Source organism: Mustela erminea, chromosome 2, assembly GCF_009829155.1.
Source record: "Mustela erminea isolate mMusErm1 chromosome 2, mMusErm1.Pri, whole genome shotgun sequence".
In the NCBI taxonomy this organism is placed as follows: Eukaryota; Metazoa; Chordata; class Mammalia; order Carnivora; family Mustelidae; genus Mustela; species Mustela erminea.
Genome location: NC_045615.1, coordinates 164087049 through 164107289, shown reverse-complemented (window position 1 = coordinate 164107289; position 20241 = coordinate 164087049). Strand labels below are relative to the sequence as shown.

Sequence of the window (20241 nt, the reverse complement as noted above, 5' to 3'; positions counted from 1 at the left end):
CCTTTAATAGTTTCATACCGAATTTTGGGTAAAGTCTGTAATTCTTAACTCAGTGTGAAAAATGGACCCACTCCCCTTTGCTGCCCTGCCCCGGGGATTTCACGCTACAGCCACACAAGCCTTTTTCGTGGCCCGTGAATGCCTGTGTTCCTCCTTCACATGCTCCTCTCTGTCTCCTTTCTTTCCCTCGCAAACCCTACTCATTCTTGAGGTCTCAGTTTTGGTATGTTTTTTTCAGGAAAATATCCCAGGATCCCATGCATTAAATTATTGGTTCCTTCCATTGTATACTTTTATAGCATCTTCTACTTACATGAATAATGTTCATACTTAAAATTTTGCATTTAATGCTTACTAAGAGTCTATAGGGTTTATGAGAATAGGGATTCTATCTACTTTGTTTACTTATGTGTCCTTATTAGTAATAAACATTCTTGACTGATCGAGTCACGTATTTCTTGAGGGTAGGATTAGATTAATATAGCCGAAAGAAACAGGTAAGAAAATTGTCAGTGTTTGTGAAACTAAAGATAGAAAACTCTTCAGAAGCAATTATAAAGGCTCAATGATGATACTTATTCTTACCATTTTTCTTGATTTATCTTGTTATCAATAGATAGGCCTTCACTTCACAATATAACTTAAAGAACAACAATAAAATACAACGCATATGGCCTTTGATATCTTAGTACGCGGCAACAACATCTACCCCAAAGGAACTCCCTTTCCGGTCTACTTTTTCTAAACTTTTAACTACTCTTTTTTTAAAAAGATTTTATTGATTTATTTGTCAGAGAGAGAGCAGAAGCAGGGGGAGCAGCAGGCAGAGGAAGAAGCAGGCTCCCCACTGAGCAGGGAACCTGATGCAGAAATCGATCCCGGGACCCTGGGATCATGACCTGAACTGAAGCAGAGGCCTAACCCACTGGGGCCCCCAGGCGCCCCTAACTACTCTTCTCCTCCATGCGCATCAAGGCCACGGGCCAGCTCCGAGAGGGTACCTCTCCTCTGCTACATCAGCTGAGTGCAGGATTAGTTCCTCAGAGTGAAGCATGGAAACCATTTCACTTAGATCGTCCAAGGTCTTTACTATGAGTACAAATTCCTGCTCCCGATGGAAACCCTGGAAATTAAAATCTCTGGTACATGAGGCCCAGGGAACGACATCTTTAATCAGAAGTCAATGTTTCAAAACTATTGGCCTAGTGCCTAGTCATGACAGGTTAGGAGCTGACAACAGGCATGTGTGGTGCTAACTCTGGGTAACACAGAAATATAATTTATGCGTGCCTTTGTTAGGCTCCCCATGTTAGCTTTAACTTTCAAATAAGCCTGAATCTTTAGTAGAGAGAAGTCATAGAGGCACAAAGCTAAGAGGACCTTAAGACACCACTTGGTTAGGCTTTGTGCTTCAGGCGTATTTATACCCAACCCCCCTGGGATTGTTAATGGTCTTTTTCCTTACTGGAGCTATTTCAGGGCAGAGAACCCTTTATTATATCTTGGGTTTTTCATTGAGACAATCAGATAATCTTAGGTGATCTTTTAACTCTAAAACCTTTTGGGGGCACCTGGGTGGCTCAGTGGGTTAAGCCTCTGACTTTGGCTCAGGTCATGATCCCAGGGTCTTGGGATCGAGCCCCGCATTGGGCTCTCTGCTCAGCGGGGAGCCTGCTTCTTCCTCTCTCTGCCTGCCTCTCTGCCTACTTGTGATCTCTGTCTGTCAAATAAATAAATAAAATCTTAAACAAACAAACAAACCTTTTGGCTGTACCTAACTAAGGCCTGTTTCTTCTTGTTTAGTACTTTGTAAACATGGAGAACAGCCAACATAGTCACATTCTTAACATACTTACATGCAGACATCCCCTCGTCCACCAGGACTCATGTTGAAGAGGACCCCAAACACAGACTCATCGGGTTGGAAGCCATCATCGACACTAGTCCGTTGAACCTTCTAATTTTATAGACATGTAAACAAATGCGGGGATGAGATGTCACTCAGTTATAAATCTGACAGATTTATGAGTATATTTCAGCAGCTCAAATTCATTTCTCTCTTGAGTTATATTTTCCTGTGGTGCAGTTGGAAAGCATCTAGTTCATCTAAATTCGGGTCTGTTTCAAATCCTTCTCCATCACCTACTACCTATATAATTCCAGCACGTTATTTGACACACTGGAGCTCTGTTTTCACAATATTGTACCATATATGAAGATAAAAATCCACTTTTGTATAATCATATGGAGAACCAAATGAGATACAGCACAGCGCCTGTCACACAATGGATGCTCAGTTGAAAATCCATATTTGTTGGTGCCGTTTTTTGGAAGACAGTTTGGCAACATGTATCAGAAGATAAGATATGCAAACCCTGTGACTTGGCAACTCCAGTCAGCATAATGAAATCAGGCACCATATGCAGGTTCAGAATCTTCATCAAGGAAGCTACTTCATCAAGGAAGTAGCTCACTGTTACAGGACTTTTGTTACACCGTTGGTCAGAACTTCTTTCCTCAAAAAAGAATCACAAGAAAATCTCAATACAACCCAAACACACTCGTACAATGATGCTGTCTTCTGACAACCTTCGAGAAGAATTTAACAGCATCGACTTTAGCCGTAAGAAGAAAAATAATCATGATAAAAATAAGTTAACAGTTTATTTAGTGTATGTTTTGTGCCAAATCTGTTCATTCACTGAATCCTCATAACTGATGTGGATACAATATCATCCACACATTATTTTTTATTTTATTTATTTTATTTTTTAAAGATTTTATTTATTTATTTGAGAAAGAGAGAGCACAAGCAGAGGGAAGAGGCAGAGGGAGAAGCAGGCTCCCTGCTGAATAGGGAGCCCCATGCGGGACTCGATGCCAGGACCTTGAGATCATGACCTGAGCCTAAGGCAGCTGTTTAACCGACTGAGCCACCCAGACCCCAATATTATTCATATTCCAGAGAGATTAAGTGTGTATACATCCTGTCGGGGAGCAGTGGAGTGGACGCACGGTCACACAGTTAGTGAATCAGTGAATCAAGATGAGATGTAAGTTCGTTTGATTCCAGAGCCAAGCACTCGAGTTTGTAATTTTTATTTGTAGGGATTTAACAAAAATCAGCTGCAAAGGTGTAATGCGGGCAGGGTTAAGAACACTGTCCAAACCGTTATACTTGGCCGTCTCTTCATGCCGCTCGTCTGTGGTCTGCTCATTCAAAAGAAAACGTACCACCTTACCTGTGATCCCATTAATAACAATAATCAATTACTCTGGCCCTATTTTTGCCCATCAAACACTTTACACGGAGTCTGAATTGCCTCAGGGACTCTGGCCCCCGTTGGAAAGACCGCGATGAAGAAACCCAGTCAGGTGCAGACGCCCTCGAGTACTGTCTCACTCACTGACGCGGCCGATTTCCTTCTTTCCTTCGTCAAGGAAGCTGGGGTTCTGGGACGGCCGCGGACTACAACATACATTTGGGGAGGAAGGGAGGGAAAATCGTGGACAACGCAAAGACCCTATATTTCCCAGACGTGCCCCAATCTGCTTTTGACCTGGCCCCGAAAGGAGACGGTTCGGCGACAGAGGGAGGGGACGTAGCAGGAGCCTGGAGCCGTTCTGCCCGAGACGGCGGCCTTTCCTCTCCTGTGACCTGGGGCTCGAGTCTGGTTCTAGAGGCCGAGTGTTGGGGGAGGGCCTGGGCGTGGGCCCCCTCGCCGGCCGCACGTCTCCTTTCTTCATGGCGGCTCTGGTCTCAACTCTGCTGCGTTCTCCGCAGCATCGCCGGGCTGGGAGGGAGCAACGTGGGCCGCAGGTGGCATGTGCGGCTTGTACGCGTTCACTAACGATGTCCGCCTTCCAGCCGGCCTGGCCTGGTGAGTAATCTGAGAGCTAGGACAGTTTCTCTTTACATTTGGCTGCAGAAAAGACGGAGAAAGATTTGGGAGGTGAGAGAATCTGCCCACAGCTGCGCGGCCGCTCAGAGACGCCAGAGCTCCACTCCGAGCGCGCCCATCTATTGGGCAAGTTGGCCTCCTGTGCGGCTGCCTCCTTCTCCTGGTGTCTTCTGACCCGAGTGTTTCTTCTGGGACTAACAACAAGGTTAGAAGAAGGGTCAGGCGTCTGGGCGACTTGGCAGTGGCTTCCCTGAAGACGCTTCTTTCTCCATAATGATGAGATTCAGGCTCACAGTTTCAGTGCTTGTCCCAAAATATTTCGAAATGTGAAATGCATGCGAGCCAAATGACAAAAATGTTTTTTTTTTTTTTTTAAACAAAAACATGGGCTCCTTGTCATCCACCACACTGGCTGTTTCAGTGTCTGTTCAGTCAGTAAACGATTCTGTCCGAGCCTCATTTCTGATGATATCCAGATGGTCCAAGAGTCAATCTTTTCTGCAAAAGAGAAATACTCTGTGAAAAGAATTTATGTTCAGTTGGTGTGGATAGGAATTAAATGGAAGACACGGGATCATCTGTACCCAATTAATACGGATTGATACTTGAATCATTACAGGGTCTATATAGTCAATCTGGGGCTGGATTTAATTATTGTTCTTAACTCTTAAAAGGCCAGTATATCTTTCTCCCAAATTATAGAACATTTTGTGGAAGCCAAAATTGTTAATGTTAACTTTTCTTCTTTTCTATTTTCTCTAATCTTCTGGAATTAAAATGCTGATTCGATGGGTTCAAAGACATTCCATAGTCAGCCCACTGCAGGGAGGTTCTGAAAGCTTGAAATGCATCGTGGCGTGGATTATGGCGTTCGAGGCTTACTCTGTTTGTTTTAAAATGTGGCCTTAAAAGCGTTAGCAATAACCAATATTAATATAATTTTGAAGTCACTATCACTTATCAAACTTTTTTCATTTATCAAACTTTTAAAAGAAAAATGATTATTTTCTTTTTCAGAATGAAAATATCAGTGTTAGCTTCTATTTATTGAGTCTCTATCCTATTAACGAGGCATTGTAGTAGATGTTCCCTTTTTTATTTCATTTAGTTCTTGTTAGAATCCAGAAGGTAGACATAATTATCCATGTTTTATGGACATAGAAACAAAGGGTCAAAGAACATCATAATCTCCCCAAATGGCAAGGGTGATCGGGGTAGGAGGCCAGGAGTGTGAGACTCGAAGTCCCGGCACTATGCATCCCGTGAGACGGCCAGATTGCGGCGCTCACAGACCGCCTTCCTGTGAGCGAACGGAGGGAGGGCCCTGTCCGACAGCTGCCGCCGCGCAAGGAGCCAGTGGAAGTGGCCACACGTGACCTGCCCTTTCCCACACACAGATATGCTCCCATCGGGGTCTAGAACAGCACTTGGCAGTTAACTGATGTTCTAGTTGGCTGGATTTGGGGAGAAAACCCCACATAATTGTACATTATCTGGCAGATACTTAGATATAAACCCTAAGAAGTACATTTAGTTGTGAAAATCAAATAACAAAGTATTAAGATTTGAGAAGTAGTCTGGGGAACCGGGAGGACATCGGTGTCGCCGTACGAAGGCCGAACATCCAGAGGACAGGAGAGCCTCACAACTCCCACTTTGCTTTTTCTTTTTTCCTTCCGTCTTTCCCTTTCTCCCTCCATCCCCCTCTCTTTGCTTTTGTTTTTGTTCTCACTCTCCTGCTTTCTGATTGCAAACGGTTTCTCCTCTAACCGCCCACGGCTGGTGTGAGCGCTCGCGGCGGGCGTAAGCGAAGGCAGCCGAGGCGGTCGAGGGTGCCCACGTGGGGTGGGAAATGGCCGCCCAGATATTTTCTCCTCGGAGTGCGGTTTGTGCACCGACGGCATTCGGCATTACCTGGGCGACGGTCAGAAATACGGACTCTCACTATCCCAGACCTAAAGAATCAGAATGTTTCTCTGGACAAGATCCTCAGCAGGTTTATATACACACGTGTAGACAACTCCGGTAGGTGTCTCCTTCTGGAGTCGAATCACGGCTCTGAAGTGGAACATGGGGTCCAGGCTCCTTCTCAGATCCACTGTGGTTAGGACCGGGACTGGCCTGTGGGTGGGGAGGCGTGTTACTGCAGGGAGCAGACTGGGACAGGCCGGCCCAGGTGGAATGTCTAGGGCCAGTGTGGCTACCGTCTGACCACACATGGGTGAGGTGGTCACCGAGGACGTCCTCTAGAGCCTGAGTCCTGTGGCAGCTACTTCTTTAACTCCCTGTTAACAGACACACACACAGAAATGCATATAACGTGCACTGCCCCCATCAAAATAGCCACGTGGGCACCTACAGGAAAGGGGAGAGACACTCAGATCTATTATGCACCTACTCTTTGTCAGATGTTACGGCAGGTGCTTTCATCGTAGAGACATGGCCGCACGTAGAGGGGAATCTGGGCTTTGGGAGCACGTTTTCAATGACTAGCCAAACTTCATTAACCGGAAACCTCTGCACATTATAGAGATCTATAACTGGTGTTTTTAATGATGAGCTCATTAAATGATTAAATTAAACGATGAGATCCTAAAAATCTAAATCATAAAAGAGTAATTAAATTATATTAGAGTTCTCATGTTTATAATATCACCTTAAAAGTCTGTTTCCAAGGAACTTCAAATGATAAAAATATTCTAGCATAAATACTATACACTTAACCCAGATGTTAGTGACTTGAAGGGATCCTCTTTCCCAAGAGTGGTTTTTCTGGAGTTGGAAACTATGTGTGAATACTGTAATTTACCCAGTTGTAGCCTGGCCGATCTCTGCAAAGGCTGTCTTTTACAACCTTTCTTTGTTTTCTGACATGTAAAAGTTCCCCAGGGTGCACCCTTCGCATGGACGCTGGAAGTTCCTCATGCCTACCTCCTTCGTGTGGGATTATACAGAGAATCCTTGCACGGGATTCCAGTCCCGTTACTGAGCTGGCTAGTGGGAGACTGATTTGAGGCTGTCACTGAATCCCTTTGGGTCTCAGGTTTGTCCTCTGTGAAATGCTCAAGTAGTCATTTAAGTTGTGAGCTTGACTGGACTTCTGCATGAATTCCATCCTGCATGAATATTCTAGAGTCCAGGAGCGGAATAATTTAAAATGGAATGTGTCAACGAAATGTAAACGGACTCACTTGGGTCTCCTCATGTGTTTGAGTGTTTCCAGGCATCCCAAAGTATGTCCCCAGATGCCAGCGTGTGAGTCAGCAGGACCTGGGTGTCATTTTCACCGTCCGTGACAGTGTAAAATAATGACAGTACAAGTCGTGCTCCACAAACTTAAATTTAATGGTGTTCATTTTTATGAAATGATAGTGGCAGTACGCGGTAATTATTGTTTTGAACTTGCTTGACAAAATAAGAAACCGGTAATTCTAAGACCTCTGTCCCTATCTTGCTTGTCTAATTTTTCTCATCTATAAATCCCCAAAACAGGACTCAGCAAATTAAGATACCCTAATCGCAGACTGTTGGGTTGTGTTAAATCAAATGACTTTCACTTTGAAATCATCTCGGTGGGGCAGTGGGACTCTGGACTCTCCACTTGGCACTGCAGGCCCCGCTGTCTCCTGAATGTCTTCTCTAATACCGACCACCCACGTACCTCAGTCCGCACCCCGTGTATGTGTGCACACGCCTGTGCTCCCGTGTGTGCGCGTGCGTGTGCGTGTCCGTGACACGTGCTTGACTCCAGGACTCAACATGATCTGAGCGTGTCCTGTTTGTTCCCCGGGAGACTGGAGTTAGACACAGCAACGCCGAGGGCGCGTCCGTTCTCGCAGAGCCTGTGCCCTGCCGCCGGATGGCCCGCGTTCCGGCCCTAGATCCACTGTATAACCTCGAGCAAGTGACTGACTTTTCTGTCCCTCAGTTTGCTCCTCGATCAAATTTTAAAATTAGCATTTACTACCAAATACAGTTATTCTGAAGATTTATTGAAATAATCCTTTAAGTGTTTAGTATAATGCCTGATGCCTGACAAAGGCTCAATAAGTAATAGGAAAAACAACAAGTGAACGAAAAACCGGGGGTGTCGTGCTGCTGTGCGACCTGACGGCCCCATCGCATACCTTTAGACCAGCTGCTCAGAATCTCTGCGACTTCTAGCTGCGTAACGCCCACCGCACGCGCGTGTTGATCTTACCGTGTTGTGGCCGGTGTCGACGAAGTGGTCTGTGACGTGCCGGCAATCGTGCTCCACGCCTCGTAGCTGCCCCGCGGCTGTCTGGTCTCCTCCGCGCGCTTCCACAGAGCAGTGTCGCACACAGCTCCCTTCGCCTGGGCTGCACACCAGTGACTGACGGGGCCCTGTGCCCGGTCGTCCGGGAAGAGCAGAGACCAGCGGCTCTAAACCAGACCCGGAATCCTGCTGCTGGGGATGCGGGTTCTTGGACCTGTTGGTGACGACTCTGCCACAGGCCTTTGCTCAGCGGCTCCGGAAGGACATGGGTCTGGGACATGTGGCCGTATCTTGTCGCAGCTGGGGCCCAGCATGCTGATGTAGAGACACGCTCTATTCGAAGGAGCTGCTGGCCTGACGTCTCTCTTTCCTGGGAGCTCCAGCCTCCGCCTCCTCTTCTCCGGTTGTCAGGTTAGCGGTTCATGAGGCGAAGGTGGACTTCGTTGACTCTTGCCGCAGAGCCCGGCATGCACAGGCAAGGCCTGCAAGACGGAGGTGGGGTTTACACAGATTTGTCTCCCGAGCTAAACACATTTCATGGCTCTTGAAACAAAAGGGCACAGTGCGGGGAAGACAGCAGTTGTGAGCAGAGCGTAACACTGAGGCTCGTCTAACCGCTGTTCTGGACGCTTTCAACTAATGTAACATTGCGTGTCTTCGGCTAAAACAAAAAAGGATAAGGAAAAAGGACAGCACCCTTTGAAGAGCCATTTCGGAGTGAGATAGTGTTTATTTTCAAAGCTGTTGGGGTGAGGACATGAAGGAATGACTGACTACAGAATCAGCCACTAAAACAGTTTTAAATATAAACTTAAAAATCCTGCCTTGACATTAATGCTCTCGTAGAAAGGAATGCAGTGCTCCTGGTACCAAACCCTGCTCCCCGGACTTCTCTGTTTCTCAGCTGCTTGTAACCTGGATCATGTTCCTTTCCCTTTATCTTTTTTTTTTTTTTTAAGATTTTATTTATTTTTTTGACAGACAGAGATTACAAGTAGGCAGAGAGGCAGGCAGAGAGAGAGGAGGAAGCAGGCTCCCCACTGAGCAGAGAGCCTGATGCGGGGCTCGATCCCAGGACCCTGCAATCATGACCTGAGCCGAAGGCAGAGGCTTAACCCACTGAGCCATCCAGGCGCCCCCTCTTTATCTTTTTAACATTGTTTTTAAAAATCAATGCAGCAGGGCGCCTGGCTGGCTCAGTGGGTTAAGCCTCTGCCTTCAGCTCAGGTCATGATCTCAGGGTCCTGGGATCGAGCTTCGCATCAGGCTCTCTGCTCAGCGGGGAGTCCGCTTCTCCCTCTCTCTCTGCCTGCCTCTCTGCCTACTTGTGATCTCTCTCTCTATATATATTTCAAATAAATAAATAAAATCTTTAAAAAAAAATCAATGCAGCATATTGGGAGAGATCCCTTCAAGATGTGAGATTTTAGAAGAAATGGTTTAAATTCTGACTCTTGAAAGACTTGAAGATGTGTTCTAAAAATTACAGGATTATGAAGTGGAAGGTGTGTTCCGCAGTGCCGGGCTTCCCGTCAGGCGGCGGTCGGCACTTTGCCAGCAGCGGACTGGAACGTTCACTTCTAGCACATTTGCTGCAGCGTGCTGCTTTTCGAGTGTCTGCCATTTCCGCGGAGAATAGGGTGTTCTTTCTTTCTTTCTTTTTTCTTTTGCTTTTAAAAAATTTTTATTTTATTTAAATTCAGGTAATTAACACATAGTGTGTTATTAGTTTCAGTGGTGGAATTCTGGGATTCACCAGTTGCAACAACAGAACATTCTTTTACTATAATTCACACCCACCTCCGCTCCAGACACAGCACTGTTTGCAACTCTTGGAGAAGAGACTGTAAAAATCTCATCAAATATTTACCCTCTAGCTAAAGGTCTGTTCAAAAGAATGAATTTCGGCTTCTTTTGGTGCCTTTTCCCTGGGACCCTTTTTAACGTACCTTTTTGTTACTGTGTGACACCGTGTCTTGAGTAACATGGGATTAGAGTCTAGAATAGTCTCCCCTATTGGAGAAACAGAACGGAGACTAGTAAACAAACATCTATTGACATTTGCCAGATTAGATCAGTTTTTCCCAACTTAAGTTATTCAGAGACTATTCATGATTATTTGCCTTATCTGTATATCACCTCACTTAATACACCAGTTTTTTTCTTTAAATCGATGTGCTTTTAAAACCATAGTTTTGTCCCAAGAAGTAATTTCTAAGAAATTATTGGTTTTATGTCCTAGTTTCCTAACATATATAAAAAGAAGCCCATGACAGCTAAAGTTAAATTTTAAAATGTGGTATTTCTTAAAATCATCATTCATAACGCTAGTGATAAGCACACTAATCTTTGGGAAACACGGGACTGGGTTGTGTCACTGTTGGAGCTGGAATCAGGTCGAGACCACGTCCCTAAGAGAAGCTTGGGAATGTAGGAACTAATGTGCACAGCCACGTCGGCAGAAACACCTGTAGGTGTGCTCAGGTATTTAAGACCTTCTTTTTCTGTCGGCTCGATCCGGCCTGCTCTGTGTTGCTACATCTGTGTGTCTGGATGTCAGGTTCCTCCTTTGCTTCTGCATTCTTGACCGTCATTCCGAATTGCTACCTCTGCATCGCCGTCGGTTGTGATCTGTGGGCTGTCAGCCTCAGACCGGGGACTCGGCGCTCACGCACAGATGCCCGCTCTGCACTGGCTTCCTTTGACCTTCTTGACTGGGCTTTCCTCCAATTTCTATTATTATGAAATTAGTAACCGCAAATTAGTACAAAACAATAAATTAGAGCACAAACTGCTCAGGAAAGACAGATCTAGAAGGGTTTTGTGTGACTAGGAATGGGGCCATTATCAATTAAAAGTGAGATCTTGTGAGAAGCTTAATGTAAACTGTAGGCCTGCCTACATCTCTCATAATCTTTTTATATCTTAACTGTGAAAACTGTGGACCCCCTCACTGGTTCTCCCATTATCTCCTGCGCCAAAGCAGTTTTCAGTGCTTCAAGAGTAGTCATTTCCAAATACTCTTAGACATTTCGCCAGGCTTCCCATGTATCCCCAGAGACCATTTCAGGGCTGGAGAAATGGAAGTTGAAAGTCAAGGAAATTTACTGGTCTAAAATGTAGCCTTCTGTCTCTGGTTTAGGATTCTCTTCACTGATCTTTGTTTCCTTGTTTTATTTTATTTTATTTTTTGAGCTGAGAGAAAATTGTATCATTTGGCATCAAATAAAAAGTACCTAAGACTTTCCCTTTAACCACATATTCTCTGAGTAAGATGTGGAGTTTTTTTTTAAGGGACAAAAATCTATAAATAACCCTGCTAAGTCACAACTAGTAAGTACTTAGTTTACTGAATTCACAAGCCCTCCTCTGGTAACAATACTGATAGAATGCTCTACTTTGATGCACAAGATCAAACTGGGGGCCGTGAGACTCTACTGTAGCATTCACCTGTAGTCCTATTCCTACTGATGCAGTTTTGTAGGTCATCTCTTGGGCGAAGAACTGTCATCCCAAATGCTGAAACATTAAACATAGAGAAACATCCAGAGAAGCCCTACACTTTGGATTCTCCTTTCTCTAAAATATCTGAATTCTGACTGGATTTAGGAAGTATGAAATTCCAGAGTCATACTAACCAGCAAAGCAAATTTGAAACCAAAGTGGCACACGGAGACGGGCCCATTGCCAAGGGCGGAGGTAGAAAACACGTTCGTGTCTTTGAGGCCAGACAGGGTGTTACTCACGTGTGTGGGCAGCTGTTACATCGGGAGGCTTCTGAGAGATGGCAGAGATGTGCCTGTGGCACGGACTCCTTTCCTGCGTCCAACCACATAGCTGAACGTGTCTGATAGGTGCCGGTGATGGTATCTACAAATGACTGCCCTTGGCTTTGCTGGGCGCACAGAACTAGTCCCTCCTCATCACATATGAACATCTTCAAGCCTAACACTGGCTAAAATGCATGAGTAAGGAGAAGCGAAAATGGATAGCCCTCACCAAGTGTTTTATTGATTTATTGATTTGAGAGAGAGAGAGAGAGAGAGGGCAAGCAGGGGGGGCAGAGGGAGAGGGAGAGGGACTCTCCAGCAGACTCTGCACTGAGCGTGGAGTCCTACACAGGGCTCCGTCCCAGGACCCTGAGGTCATGACCTGGGCGGAAACCAAGAGTTGGGGGCTTAACTGACTGTACCACCCAGGTGCCCCTCACCTGGTATTTTTTTTTAAGTTTTTAAAGATTTATTTTCAGCATAACAGTATTCATTATTTTTTCACCACACCCAGTGCTCCATGCAATCCGTGCCCTCTATAATACCCACCACCTGGTACCCCAGCCTCCCACCCCCCCGCCCCTTCAAAACCCTCAGATTGTTTTTCAGAGTCCACAGTCTCTCATGGTTCACCTCCCCTTCCAATTTCCCTCAACTCCCTTCTCCTCTCTATCTCCCCTTGTCCTCCATGCTATTTGTTATGCTCCACAAATAAGTGAAACCATATGATAATTGACTCTCTCTGCTTGACTTATTTCACTCAGCGTAATCTCTTCCAGTCCCGTCCATGTTGCTACAAAAGTTGGGTATTTGTCCTTTCTGATGGGGGCATAATACTCCATAGTGTATATGGACCACATCTTCCTTATCCATTCGTCCGTTGAAGGGCATCTTGGTTCTTTACACAGTTTGGTGACTGTGGCCATTGCTGCTATGAACATTGGGGTACAGATGGCCCTTCTTTTCACGACATCTGTATCTTTGGGGTAAATACTCAGGAGTGCAATTGCAGGGTCACCTGGCATTTTTAAATGATGGTTTGAAAATTGTTAGCAGTACTAAAGGTGTTTACTAACATAGCAGAATCCAAAATGGTGCTGGTAAATTGAGAACATCAGAATGACAGAGGCTTGGGTTTGGCAGAGGAGGCCCCCTTGAAAATGAGCCCTGAGGCTACATTCAAGGAAAGCTAGGCCAAAGTTCACTGTTTAATAGCCTGCATTTCTGTCTCAGCTCTGCGTTTCTTCCAAATTCCCCACACACACACCTTGTGTCTCCATAGTTCTTAAGGCAACCATGAGGTTCTTCCAGATGAAAATAACTTGTTTATTCATAATTCAACTCAGCTTAAGTAAATAAACTAATAAATAATTGCAAAATTCCTTAATCCTAGAGCTCTCTTTTGGCCCACTTGATTTCTTCACTTGACTTTGATGCCATAAACACTGATAATTCGTATATAGAGAGAAAAACACACCGATCGACTTGAGTTTTTTCTGAGTGGGAACTCATGAGTGGTCCGTCTACATGATGTCTGCTCCTGCCTTTCAGTTGGCCCCGATGCATTCATTAACCAAATCCTTACACTGATGGAGACTTGCGTTGCGTCAGCCCACAGACCAAGACCCTTAGAAGTACGGAAACCTATCACAGTGGAAAGAACGCTGAAAACCTGGTTTTAAATTCTGGTGCTAGTTTTGTAACTTTCAGCAAGTAAGATTAGCTCCGTCTATCCCCAGCAGGCGAGGCAGGAACGGCCAGGATTAGTGCATATGGGGCAGAGTCGCACTCTCTGGCTCATTTCGTCTTTATGTGAAAGAGGCACAGCCCATTTCAGAAGCGGCAATATTATTTTATAATTTTTACAACCAGAAGTAGAAAATTCTCTTGACAAGGCAAGTTTTTGGAGACTTGATTCTTTCTCTTTGGCTGAACCTCTCCTACTTTCTTTCTATTAATAACCCGTTGGAACAAATGGCCAGATGGTGTGCCTTGTCGGGAGAATGAACGGAAGCACGTAGAAATTCCTTCTGCACTCACAATCATCAGGTGGGACTTGGAACATCTACTTGGCTTACCAGTCAACTTATAATACGTTAGCACAAAATGCATGGATCTAGCTGTAAACTGGAGGCTTCAGGAAGTCTTTAAATCAGGCCAAAATCATTAAATTACTTACGTCTACATCATCTTGAGAAGGAAGTTTGCTATATAGTTGTAATGTTGACTTCTACACTTCAGGATTTAGGATAAGTGCACTGGACAGCTTGAGATACACAACTCTGTCTTTTGTTAGTGAGTGTATAAAGGTTTTCCTAGATCCTAAAAACGAGTTCCTACTTCCTAAAAATTTGAAGGACATTCAGGCCACTGTTTACCCATTAGAGTAATTTGCTTGACTTGAAGCTGAGGTTTTGGAATCAGTATTCATTGCCCTCTGGCAGTGCACTCTGTCTGCAACAGAGAGTTTGAGGGTCCCAGTCCTTTTTCTTTTTTTTTTTTTTTCATGACTTTTTCCTAAATTTGGGAAATCGTTAAAGCACTGTCTGCCTGCTTCCCTCCTCAAACAACTGGTTACCCTCTCTTGCCCCTTCACTGTACCTCAAGGATATTTGAAGAATCAAAGAAGCTCCAGGAGGTCCCTCTGGTGAAAGTCACTCGTGACATCACCGTTCTCATGGTCTGCTAGGCCGTTACTTCTCCTGGGCCTTTATGGTACGTAGCCCTGCGTGTTCTCCTGAGCACAAAGATGCCATTTAAAGCACCCAGAAACTGCAGAAGCTCAGAAGTCATTTTGACTGTGACATATTAATACAACTTTTTATCTTCATCAATAAAACAAGTTCATCTACTTTATGATTTCTCAAGTGTCTGGAGAACTTATGCAACCAGGACCAAGGCTGCTACTAGGGCGTGAGAGTGTGTTGGCATCTGCCCTAAACAGGTTTTATATATTCTTGATTCTTGCAGTTTCCTCTACGCTCTCTTGTTCTGCTAAAGGCAAAAAGGAACAGGAGTAACATGGCGTGACTTCCTTGTCCTTAAAAATTTATAACTTCAAGAGGACAGATGCATACAATTTCAGAGAATATGATTTTACTTCAACTATTCCTCTCCTAGACTATAATTTTAATAGATTTTATTCACAGTAGTAGAAATGGCTATTTTTCTGCCAATGTCCTCTTCTTTCTCCTTTCCAACCAGTCTTCTCGGTCTTTATTCCATACTGAGCAGTGGTGATGAGTCACGGGTTAACAAAGTCTTGACCTCTGAAGGAGGAAAAAAAAGAGTCCTGATTTATTCCATTTGCTAATTTTGTGGCACAAATAATCCCCTCATGGCCATTTTCTAGTGCCCAACATGTCATCACTGAAACCGGAGTGGAGAAGAGAGGCCACAGTAACACAGTGTCACATAGTAATACCACCCCCGCCCAAAACAACCGGCATAAATGCGCTTACAAGCATAGATAATACTGGAGCGTAGTCAAGTAGCAAGTAAATGATTGGGGTTGAGTATATAAGACTCTTATTTGAAACATGATTTGTTAGTACATATACTTTAATTTTTAAATAACAACCAGTGTTTAACAGTCAGCGTACAGAGTTCCCCAAAGTGTGAGCGTCGATCCTGTGAGCTCCTATGGACTGGTCCCAGCACACCGCTCCAAACGAGATCTTTAGAAACTGAAGTTTATTAACTTCCTGGGAATGCTTGGAAAACTGCACAGGGAATGTCAGTGACTCTAAACTCCCATCCTAAGCAAAGTAGATTAGAGAGCAGGGATATGTCCATTTAACGTGCTGTATTTGGTGCCGGTACAAAGCCCTGACATTTGTACACTTAATTCACAGATGCTATCAGCAGCGAAGACTGCGGAGACCAGGCTTGCCAGACAGGCCACTCCTAAAAACATCAAAAAGACTCTTCAGAATTTTGAAAGGAATATAAACACGACTGAACATGAGACCAGAAGAACTTGGAGAGATTCATTTTTTACGAAGTTAGTTTAATCTAGACAATATAAACACGTAGAGATAGTATTAAGTCTGTCTGGAAAGGCAGTGCGGCACATGCCATTGTTCATTGTGTGTGAACGAAGGACACAAAGAAGACAGGCCGAAAGGAAACAGAGCCTCGGAGCTGATGCTCGTGGGTATATTGAGAAAATGTATTTTATATTTACTTTGGCTCCCAGTGAATGGATCCGAGACCACCATGAGTCGGTCTTCAAAGCTTGGCTCTTTGGTTAGAATAGCTTAAGGCACCAGAAGGGAATAAGGATTCTTCTGTGTCTATAAATTGTGGGCAAAGAAAGTGAAAAACTATTTTACAAATCTTTCTTCTTCTCCTCCAGAAGTGGCCTCCAAGCAACATACTTCCTCACTGCACACCTTCTGTTGATTCTCCCTTCTCTGCTGTTGCCAGGCACTTACCGGGAAGGTCCTTGTCCGTTTCTCGCCTGGTCTCCCTCACTGTCTCCTCGCGGCCTTTGCTGTTCTTGGAACGGCAGCTGAGTATCGGTTCCCGGAAGCCCAACTTGAGCCCCCCCCAGTCCAGGTCCTAGCTGGAAGACATACTGAGTTGAAATGACTTGCTTATTGGTATGTTTTTCCCAATAGACTTAAAGCCCCTTGAGCACAGAAATGTATCTTTATTGTATTCTATGTAATTAGAGCAAATCCTAATTATGTAGTATGTGCTCAATAAATGCTTTTTCTGAATGAGTAAAATAAATGAATCAATGTCCCCAGAGAAGACAGAACCCAAAGGCATCTGGAAGGCATCCATTGCTTAGTACGCACAATAACATCTGTACGATCAGACGACGATACTGCCGTACAACCCTCTCTGAATAAAGGAATAGAACAAAGTCAATTAAGGATTTTCCTTCAGTGATGCTTCCCGGCGCTAATTCTTCATGCCAGTCCTGTCATTCTCCCATTAGTTACATTAATATCTTCCCCCCCTTTCTCCTGCCTTCCTGGGCTCCTTGCTTACCATACCAAGTACAGTAGATGGTCCGTAGTTACCTGGAGAGAAATGCAGGAGAAGTCCCATGCGAGGGACTCACCACCACTGAGCACCTGTGTCACTCCTCTCCTCCCTTTACCTTTACCTGAGCACTCAGATGCAGGGTCTCCGCCTTACACGGTAGCACTCTGCCAGCCACTACGCTCCACGCCGTCACGGAGACAAATGAAGCGGAGTAAGGAAGATTACAGGTCGGACCGGTGTCTGGAGAGAGCCTAAATTATTATTTTTGCAAGAAGAAAAAGTTGACGTAGGCCTTTTACACACCTCTAAAGACATGAAATTCAGGTTCTAAATTAGAGGTGCAATTACATTATGGAGCTTGATATTTTATTCTCAGGTATATGGGAGATGTCTGGAAGTAAAATGGCTGTAGAACCTACAGACTGGGACTGTTTAAGTTGAAAGATATGCCGCATGCGTGATTTTTAGTAGGCAGGAAGGCCTTGCATTTGAGGTTCCAGAGTTTTCTCCCTTCAGCCCACTAGACTAACCACAGATATAATTCCCTGCTCTCAAAGCCTTTTAGGCACAACTGATGACAGTCATCAGCAGCGAGAAGAACTTTTACTTCCTTTGTGACCGCAGTGTATGGAATGTCCCTTTAGCATGGATGACACGGCCAATCTTTACTTGCCCTTTTTCTTGCTTATCAAAGCAGAACCGCACTATCTGGGAATGGGGCAGGAATCTGCGTATTTAGCAGGTCCCCAAAGGACACTGATACACTTTGCACAGTGGAAACGGAGCATGCCTTACGCTGCCCCGAGTTGGTAGTTATATACTTGGAGCGCCATGTTGGATGCGTACCTGAATCATGGTGGGGAGAAGTTTGGAGCAAGCGCTAGGAAATGGTAACCTTGTGAGCTGATAGCGGAATGGCCTACCATTGTACATTGCGTATGAAATTGCTCATTGTCAGACTCAATAACACAGGTAGGACTGAACAGGTGAGTTTCCTGAGCTTCAGGTGACAAGTACCTTTGTTGGCATGATGTCTGTCAGGTAAGATAAGGACTAAGATTTTTTAGGACCATTCATTCATTCATTCATTTGGCAGGTAATCTGGGGACACCTACTTTGTCTCAGGCTCTATGCTACATTCTGGGAATACAGATGTGAACAAAACTGACGTGTTCCCCATCCTCATGGGGCGTGTAGCAATGTGGGAAGGAAGACATTAAAGAAATATTCCTGGAGTCACAGAAAGAAGCAGATAGTTACAATTTGTGGTAACCGCTATGACAAACGACAGGTACCAAAACCGTATGGAAAAGGATCTGACAATTACCAGAACGTAACAGTTAGATTTATAGTGCAACGGACAACCCGGCAGAACCGTCTGAGTCCTATTTATCATTACATATGTTACATATACTGAGTTCTTTATCATTATATATGTAATAAATATCACTAAAATGATAGCTACCATTAGTGAGTGCTAACAATCTACCTTGGCACCGCGGTAGATTTTTACACATTTTCCCATTTAACCTTCCCGATGACCTCATGAGATATATCTTATTTCACACACAAGAAACCAAGTCTCCCATCGCTATTAAATGCCTCAACTAGGGGCACCTGGGTGGCTCAGTAAATAGGTGGCTGTCTTTGGCTCAGGTCACGATCCCAGGGTCCCAAGTCCCACATCAGGCTCCCTGCTCGGCAGGAAGCCTGCCCCCCTCTCTACTCCCCATTTGTGTTCCTGCCCTCGTGGGCTCTCTCTGTCAAATAAATAAATATAATCTTTCTAAAAAAGCCTCAAGTAGGATCAAATTCTGGTCTGTCTGGTCCCAGTGCCTATATTGTATTCAGCGAGACAGTAGACAGACCCCATGGGGTGGGTATCGAGCGGAGTCTCACAGGTACCTCCAGCCTGCTCTTCGACACCTCATTTTATAGACTCAAATGCAGGAGCCCAGCACCTATCAAAGCTCAGTGTGGAGACTTGCCGGGAGCAGAGCTGAGTCTAGAACCCAGGTTTTGAGCCCCCGTCCAAAGCGCCTCACGCTACCACCTTGCCTCTTTGTATCACAATTATGTGTGCTCTACTAGGAATTTAGAATTTAATTTATTCTCTGTTCTAGGCTTTAAAACAGATTGGTTTAGGCTATACAAATAATTCCCACTTTTCGAAAATTGCACTATACTGTGCTTGTTGTGTATTATTATCCTGATAGTCCCCTATTGAATATTCAAAACTCACTTAGGATCATTAGCAGTAACGTGATGTTCTTTAGGTGCAAATACTATGCTGTTGGCGCATTCTTTGTAAGAAATGTACTTCTCAGCTGTACTTTCAGTGATAGAAATGGACTTATTTTTTTCTACCTTTTTTTTTAAGATTTTATTTATTTATTTGACAGACAGAGATCACAAGTAGGCAGAGAGGCAGGCAGAGAGAAAGGAGGAAGCAGGCTCCGCGCTGAGCAGAGAGCCCGATGTGGGACTCGATCCCAGGACCCTGAGATCATGACCTGAGCTGAAGGCAGAGGCTTTAACCCACTGAGCCACCCAGGTGCCCCTTTTTTCTACCTTTTACCCTGGGTTACATTTATTCTAAGAGCATCAGTGGCAAGACCTGCAGGATACATTTAACCAGGGACAAGATTTTTTAACCTTTTCTTTAACATTGTAGCAAACATGAATATACTAAGGGCTAGAAGGCAAAATCAGAATTTTTTTTTTTAGATAAATAGAAGACTTAAAAGAAATTATGTGGATGCCGCCGGAGACTTCAGATTCAAGTCCCCACAAGCACACTGGATCCCTTCATCTGTCCTCTCCCTGCCTCGCAACATGGGCTCATACCCCTCACCCACATGTATGAACTCTTCCCTGCCATTAGGGGTAATTTGGTGGGAAAAAAAAAAAAAATTAGAGCAATGTGCCTTAAACTCATCACACACTCAAACCTTTGTCCATTTCTGAAGGTGTAATATAGAGGAAAGTGTTGTACTTTGGAGTCAGTAAGACTTGAGTTTGAATCTTGATAACAAAACTTCCCAGCTTTGCAACTCTGTATTCTGAGTCTCAGGTTGTTGAGTTGTGTATTGGAGACGTATTTTGTACACCATAAGCCTGACTTGATAATTAAGCAAGATACATTAACGTGCCAATACCTGGGGTATAAATGGCACTCGGGAAGTGACAACGGATCCTGATTACGTGTATCATGATCACATACTTGTCCCGTGTCAGGCGGAGGGTAGGGCCGTGGAGTGTGGCCGGGGAAATGAGAAAGATACTGACCCAAAAGAATTTCCACTACATCTTGGCTTCTAGAGCATTGAAACAA

The 20241-nt window shown here is 44.5% G+C and overlaps 2 long non-coding RNA genes across 3 annotated transcripts in view; one reads left to right on the top strand and one right to left on the bottom strand.

Moving 5' to 3' along the window:
- Positions 1 to 20241, top strand: part of LOC116585274 — a 319368-nt gene that overhangs the window by 204368 nt on the left and 94759 nt on the right. The gene's annotated exons all lie outside the window — the stretch shown is intronic.
- LOC116585275 lies at positions 1672 to 18695 on the bottom strand. The gene is made up of 3 exons (XR_004283535.1): positions 18634 to 18695; positions 12765 to 12769; positions 1672 to 1685 (listed from the first exon to the last, which is right to left on the bottom strand). It is a non-coding gene; the product is annotated as an uncharacterized LOC116585275 (long non-coding RNA).